The sequence below is a fragment of the Falco rusticolus genome, chromosome Z, assembly GCF_015220075.1.
Source record: "Falco rusticolus isolate bFalRus1 chromosome Z, bFalRus1.pri, whole genome shotgun sequence".
Taxonomy (NCBI): domain Eukaryota; kingdom Metazoa; phylum Chordata; class Aves; order Falconiformes; family Falconidae; genus Falco; species Falco rusticolus.
In genome coordinates, this window is record NC_051210.1 from 30,326,250 (window position 1) to 30,333,566 (window position 7,317).

Below are 7,317 nucleotides of genomic sequence, written 5' to 3' on the forward strand. Positions count from 1 at the left end.
TCATCAATAACTACCACTCTTGAGTGCAAGCACTTACCTTTTAGTTGTGACTGAGAACTCGGGAGCATTTCTAATCACCACCTTTCACACTCTGTCTTTCTCAGTCTTTCGCAGTTGTAAATACTGAGTCAGCACTGGATTTACTCAGATTGCTTCATTCAAGTTCCAACGGCAGGCAGCAAGCAAAACACTGTAGTAGTAACCATAGATCTCAAGGCTGGGCTTCAAACATCTTGCAGCCAAAAGCCAAAGAACCCAAACATTCATCAGCTTTTGTCTTCTAGATGAATGTACCATGCAATGATTATCTGAGTAACACATTCTTAGAGGAAGTATCTAGAAGATTTGGGCATTAGCTGCATAACTTGGTCACTTCAGAACACACACATACACACTATATACATTTATATAAGTATACATATAGATATATATGTAAAATCCTGCATTGTAACATCTTTTTTTTCAGATGTTTTCCTTCTACACTGTTAGGTTTCTTTTGTGGATATCTGCACACATGTACCATATTCCACTCAAATGCATTTACGTTACAGGCCTGCATTGTGTTGCATTAGCCTGCACTAAACCTTTACATCAAAAGTATAGAATATTCCTCATCACCAACTTTCGCAAAGTTAGCATGGATTTAATTTAAAGTTTCAGTTAGTGCCCGGAGATGCAAGATGCAAGTTCTTGTTCCTGCAAGAATATCGAGATACATGTTACAAACTTGTAGATCATGCAGGTTTAAAGAAAGCTTAGACAATGTGGCTACGCTTCAAGTGTTCTAATAGCAACAGAATTATATACAAGTGCACTTCTAGCATTGGGGATGGAATCATGATTTTTAAAGTCTCAGGGAAACACCACTTTCATTTCTGACTGACTTTGTGGTGTTTCCAGCCATATAAGCCTCCATTCTCTTGCTAATGACTGGAGAAGTCTCTTAACAATAAAGAGATGTTGTGCAGCATTTTATAATTGTGTTGGAGAATGGATGAGGTTGGAATGGACCTTTGGAGATTGCCCTGGACAGCCTCCCTGCTCAAAGGAGGGTCAGGTAGAGCAGGCTCTCTTGCTTACTCTATCACAAGATCAAACACTGCCATTCTTACATTGTAGGTTCTGCATGAACATCGTAATGACTGAATGATAACTTCATTCTTGCTCAGGAACCACTTGAGAACCAATCCTCTGAATGTCACCTTTATGGCAAGTAAATTCTGGCTTCAGAGATTTAGTCTATTAATCTTCTCATTTAAAAATGAAGACCTGTAGAGGTCCTTTACAGGAGGAGATATGATTTAGCTCCCATATGCACACAGCTGCATAGGTGACAGGCCAATCAACTGGAGAAACTGATGAAAGAGCATCTGTTGCTTCAGCAATAAAACAGCTGAAGCAGATGAATGGTATGTTTCATGTAGGTAGTGCACACCATTTGCTAGGACAATGAGGTAGGACCTTGAAAGGGCATTTGATCTACCAAGGGATACAATCAGTGGTATCTGTACTGTGTAAGCTTCTGACAGGTGAGTCATGAAGACATAGTGTCAGTACTCTGTCGGATACGTTTGAGAGCCTTGGTCTGACTGTTAGAAGGTATTTCCCAGTTTCTGATAATGCTCTTCCTGCTATGATTTTAGTAGACAAAGCAGTTCATACCCTTTGTCTTTGCAGATAGTTGTGATATATCTGACATAACCTCCAGTCAGTCTTCTTTTGACTAACTACTTAGTTTCCCTCATTTTGCATTCTAGGTTTTGGGCTTGCATACTGCTGTGTTTCTTTATCACAGCTTTCCCAGTTATCTGCCCCAATAGACCTTTCTTCCTCTTCAAAAGACTAGCTGAAATTTCCAAGACAGACACCTTGCCTTCCCTCAGGAGAGCACCTTTGACAAGATCTGCTTTCACCCTCCAGTTGCTTTGCTCTAATATGTACAAACCCAGAGATGCAGTCTGTTGACATAAATCTGACTTGGGATCCACACTTTCCCAGAAACACTATGGCAAACAGGGAAGTACACTTTGTCATATAAATCTAGGGAGCTGTAAATCAGAGGCGAATTGGAGGTTCACTGCCCCATAAATTCAGACACATTCTGAAGTATTAATCAATAATTTGTATAGACTTATTTTATATTAAGCGTAAACCTAAACAGTTTTTAAGTCCCTAAATATTATGCAACCTTAATCTGTAAAGCAGTAAGGTACTTCTGTTTCTTTTAGTAATGTTAAATCTTTGGGGTTTGGGGAGTTGATATCTTTGTCCCTGTAGTCCCTGCTATAGAATTGACAACGCATGCTGTCTCAGCCTCTAGATGAACAGGTTTATCCCTGTTCTCATCCACAGCAGTTTTCTACTATTAAAGAGTACCACACAGGTGGTATCCATCAATCACACAGTGTCATGGTTTAAACGCAGCCGGTAACTAAGTACCACGCAGCCACTCACTCACTCCCTCCTTACCCAGAGGGATGGGAAGAGAATTGGAAAGGAATGTAAAACTCAGGGGTTGAGATAAGACCAATTTAATGGTTGAAATAAAATTAAAAAATGAAAGAACAGTAATAATAATAACAATAACAGTTATAATGAAAAGGAGGGAGAGGAATGAAATCTAAAAGGGAAGGAGGAAAGAAAACAAGTGATGCACAGTATAGTTGCTCACCACCCACTGACCGATGCCCAGCCAGTCCCTAAGCAGCGACCAGCAGCCCCAGCCAACCGACCCCCCACCCCGCCCAGTTTATATACTGAGCATGACGTCCCGTGGTATGGAATATCCCTTTGGCTAGTTCAGGTCAGCCGTCCTGGCTGTGTCCCCTCCCAGTTTCCTGTGCCTCTCCAGCCCTTTCACTGGCAAGGCCTGAGAAACTGAAAAGTCCTTGACTTAGCATCAGCAACAACCAGGAACATCAGTGTGCTGTCAGCATTGCTCCCACACCAAATCCAAAACACAGCTACTAATAAAAAAAATTAACTTTATCCCAGCTGAAACCAGGACACACAGACATGCAGAAGTCTATGGGGCCAGATGGGATCCACCTGAGGGTACTGAGGGAGCTGGCAAAAGAGCTCACCAAGCCACTTTCCGTCATTTGTCAACAGTCCTGGCTAACTGAGGAGGTCCCAGAAGCCTGGAGGTTACCCAGTGTGATGCCCATATGTGAAGAGGGCAGGAGAAGGATCCAGGGAGCTACAGGCCTGTCTGCCTGTCCTTGGTGCCAGGGAAGGTTATGGGGCAGATCATCCTGAGTGTCATCATGCAGCATGTGCAGGACAGCTGAGGAATCAGGCCCAGCCAGCAGGGATTCATGAAAAGCAGGTCCTGCTTGACAATCCTGATCTCCTTCTATGGCAAGATAACCTGCCTAGTGGATGAGGGAAAGGCTGTGGATGTTGTCTGCCTAGACTTCAGTAAAACCTTTGACATTCTTTCCTACAGCATTCTCCTGGAGAAACTGGCTGCTCACGGCTTGGATGGATGTGTTCTACACTCGATAAAAAGCTGCCTGGATGGCCAACCCTGCAGAGTGGTGATGAATGGAGTTAGATCCAGCTGGTGGAGGGTCACAAGTGGTGTTTCGCAGAGCACAGTATTGAGGCCAGTCCTCTTTATCAGCAATCTGGTTGAGGGGATCGAGTGCACCCTCAGTCATTTTGCAGGCAACACCAAGCTGGGGTGAGTGTTGATCTGCTGGAGGGCAGGAAGGCTCTACAGAGGGATCTGGACAGTCTGGACCTATGGACCAAGGCCAATTGTATGAGCTTCAACAAGGAGAAGTGCTGTGTCCTGTACCTGGGTCACAACAACCCCACACAGCACTACAGGCTTTGGGAAGCGTGGCTGGAAAGCTGCCTGGTGGGAAAGGACCTGGTGGTGCTGGTTGATGTCTGTCTGAACACAAGCCAGCAGTGTGCCCAGGTGGCTAAGAAGGCCAACAGCATCCTAGCTTGTATCTGAGTGTGGCCAGCAGGGTAAGGGAAGTGATTGTCCCCCTGCACTCCGCACTGGTGAGGCTGCACCTCAAGTACCATGTTCACCTCACTTCAAGAGGGTCATTGAGGTGCTGGAGCATGTCCAGAGAAGGGCAACGCAGCTGGTGAAGGGTCTGGAGCACAAGTCTTGTGCAGAGTGGCTGAGGGAACTGGGGTTGTTTAGTCTGGAGAAAAAGAGACTTGGGAGGGACCTTAATGCTCTCTACAACTACCTGGAAGGGTAGGCAGGTGGAGGTAGGTCTCTTCTCCCAGATAACAAGTGACAGGACAAGAGGAAGTGGCCTCAAGTTTCACTAGGGGAGGTTTAGATTGGATATTGGGAAAAAATTTCTTCACCGAAAGGGTGTCAGTCATTGGAACAGACTGCCCAGGGAGGTGGTGGAGTCACTGTCCCTGGAGGTATTTAAAAGCAGATGTGGTGCTTAGGGACATGGTTTAGTGATGGACTTGGCAGTCCTGCATTAACAGTTGGATGTGATGACCTTGAAGCTCTTTTCCAGCCTAAATGATTCTATGATTCTATAAAATCTAGAGAAATCTAAGGCCAATAGACAGGTATTTAACTACACCCTAGGTCATTCTAACCCCCCTGAGATCTTCATGCCTCACTCTTACTTGGCTTTCAAATTCCTCCATATCCCTTGGCAAAAATGGTTTTCTTTCTAGTGTCAAGCTTAAATAAATGAGGTTCATTAAGCCCTTTGGCCAAATCCACTCAACTATACAAACCAACTGGTTCAGCAATCATTTGGAAAAGATGAAACACACTGTTTTAGCAAATATCAGTCACTTAATTTAACTCTGGGCTTACAAATACTCCCTCCCACTGGTAAGTGAAAGACTAAGGCTATTGGCAGAGCATGTCAGCAACTGTTTGCTAGCAATTAGAAACTTCTGGTTATGTATTCTTCCTCACCAGAAGACCTCTTAGTACTTCAAAGATGAGCATTAGGTAGAAAAGTGGAAATAGAGGGGGATTTATGACTCAAGAAATAAGTATCTGTTTGTTACCACTAACTACTTGCATAAACACAGCTGACTTTCAAGGGTTTGTCTTCTAAATACAAAAAGCTTCGGGCATATCCTTACTGTTAAATGATAAGATTTACACTGGGAGCAGGGGGCAGCAAGGGAAGCAAAACAAAGCACCACGCTTAGTTCCCAGGAACTGAGGATGAGATGTTTCATTTTCAGAACTTGGATCTTGCTCCAGTAAGAGGAAATTTGTCAGCAACCTACTGCACTGTGCAATTCAATGTGTTGTCCCTTTGACTGTCAGCTGTATTTACTGCATTTACCTGAGGAGGAGGTTACCTTTCTGACTGGTACAGTTCTTTATGACATCAGTTATAATTTGTCTGCTAACATACCGATTACATGTATATGGAACGCTGGTGAGATTTTTAATTGCCTATGCATGTAGAAACTACTAACCACCACTTAAATTCCAACAGTTCAGTTTCAGATACACTCCCACACAACAGGTACAAAATCAAAACCAGAGATGTAAAATCAGAAGTAAATACTGGGAAGAGGAGCAGGCTCAAGGAGGAGGTGGTGGACATTTGGAGAAAGGGCTCAAAAATTTTCTTCTTAAATTACCAGCATGTGCTGCTACTAAGTTGCAGTGGTAAGGGTGTTTTAAGCAGATAGGTTCCAGGCTATTAGAATGCAGTATATTATGTCCTTTCCCTTGGGGATTTTTTTCCTTTTAATCTGAGTTGCAGCTTTGATGTGAAACTGAGGTGCAAGACGCACAATGAGACTTGGCAGAATGCTGCCTATTCGTTGTGATGAGCCAAGGCACACTTTGCACAAGGCATGCTTGACTCACATCTCTTCAGGTTCCTGACTTCTTTTTCCAACAGACTGCTGCTAGACCAGTGCATAAAGAAATTGTTAACTAAATGGACAAAGCTGTATGCATCCACTCTGCTCACATTTAGCTGCTGCTGTGTTGTCCCATGCATACATTCAACCTTCCACATGTTTTGCAAGTTACACTACTGGTTATAGGACAGTGTGGAATTCACGGTCCACCTGCTACTTGGTTTTCTGGTTATGATCAGTTCTGGCTTGCATTCCTCTTCAAAGAGGAAGAAAGTAGCGACTCTGACTTGGATGTTGGTCATCCACTGCTGACCAAAACCAGCTTATGATAGAATTTTGCTGATTTCTATTATTTGCTTTTGTTGTTGTTGTTGTTTTTTGTTTAATCTGGGGTAAAATCTGTCCTTCAGCAGACAGACTTTATTAGTTAAAATCATGCAGGAAAAGAAGGAGGTTTGTCTTCCAGCTGAAGCGTATCACCTTCATATATATTTAAAGTTTGGAATTTTTTTTCACCATATACATGTTGTGATAGACAAATAGTCCTCTACACAAACTGTGCCAAGTGCACTATATACAGTCAGGTACAGTTAGCAGTCACTGCTTGTTCACAGTTCACTAATGTTTCGGTGGATCCTGACTGAAATTTCAGGTGTCAATTCTTGAAAGAGTTTCATTATATGAGCAAGGTATGAGTTAAGAGATGAGAGGCATATTCAAATATCTGGTTTTCCCCTTTAAAATACTTGCTTATCGAAATAGAATACCAGGAATCCTGATCAGGTCTCCCTTGAGAGAAAGCAGGTGAAATGCAGAGTCATGCAGTGTATAGTATGTGTCACCAGGGTCATGTAGGCAAGAGGACACCTCAGACAACACTCTTGAGCTGGAATTAACAGTGGTAAATGAAGGAATAAACAGAACATCAGCTGTAATGTCATCTGGGAATCTCCTGAGTGACTGAATACATGTCTTTTTTCGGTCAGCAAAGTTCTTTTTACTACATCAGACGAGAGGGAGGGAGGGAGGGAAGGAAGGAGGAAAGGAAGGAGAAGAGGTCCATGCAAATAACCAATACGGGAGCACTGTTTCTGCCTGTTTGCATTTCTGGCTGGGCATCCCCTCAGGAGCTCTGATGAGCCTCTGGAACTGTCTGGAAAGCAAATGAGCGTCTCAGCTGCATGCAGTGAAGGAAGTCAGCACCCGTAGTGTACCTCAGTCTGTGAGAAGACTGACTCTGAAAGTAGAACTGATGCAGTGGGGTCAACAGCAGGGTCTGGGGCCCAGGAAAGGGAACTGAAAGGACTACAGCTTCCTATAAGCATTTTATCTTGTGCAAAAAAAAAGTAAACCTAACTTCACGGCATGTAAAAACAGTATGATGTCTAAGTCAGTGGTATGTTTTTTCCATATTGTTGGTACTACTGGCCAAGTATCATGCTCGAAAGAAAGGAATGAGAGAAAGTGCATGAGGATAAAACAGGC